Raw genomic sequence first — 420 nt, 5'->3', positions numbered from 1 at the left:
GTAACCTTGGAACAACACGAACATTAAGAATGTCCTCTTTTTAAAGTTAAAGCCTTAAATCAAGCATTATTAAAAAGATTACTGCTATCTACATTGTTTCACTTAAAAATTAGATGAAGGCCTTTAGTTGCTAGGTAGAATTGAGTGTAACAGACTGTGAATCAAATCATTTGCTGTATTTGGTGACTAGAGAAAAACAGCTGATGGAAACGTCTCATCTGTGCTAGCAGGAATGTTTGGGCGATTTATCAATGAATTAGTGGTTTTAATAAAACTACTAAGAATTTGTCAATGGCAAGTCACTGATTACAGCTAGATAAATGTATATAAATGACTATATATTAATTTACTTATTAATCTACAGCAGCAAACAGCTATGGCTTTTTGTTTTAAAGTAAAAAATACTTGCTGTAATTTTTT

Source organism: Sinocyclocheilus grahami, unplaced genomic scaffold (assembly GCF_001515645.1).
Source record: "Sinocyclocheilus grahami isolate Dianchi unplaced genomic scaffold, SAMN03320097.WGS_v1.1 scaffold2868.1, whole genome shotgun sequence".
Taxonomy (NCBI): Eukaryota; Metazoa; Chordata; class Actinopteri; order Cypriniformes; family Cyprinidae; genus Sinocyclocheilus; species Sinocyclocheilus grahami.
This window is presented reverse-complemented; position numbering follows the sequence as displayed.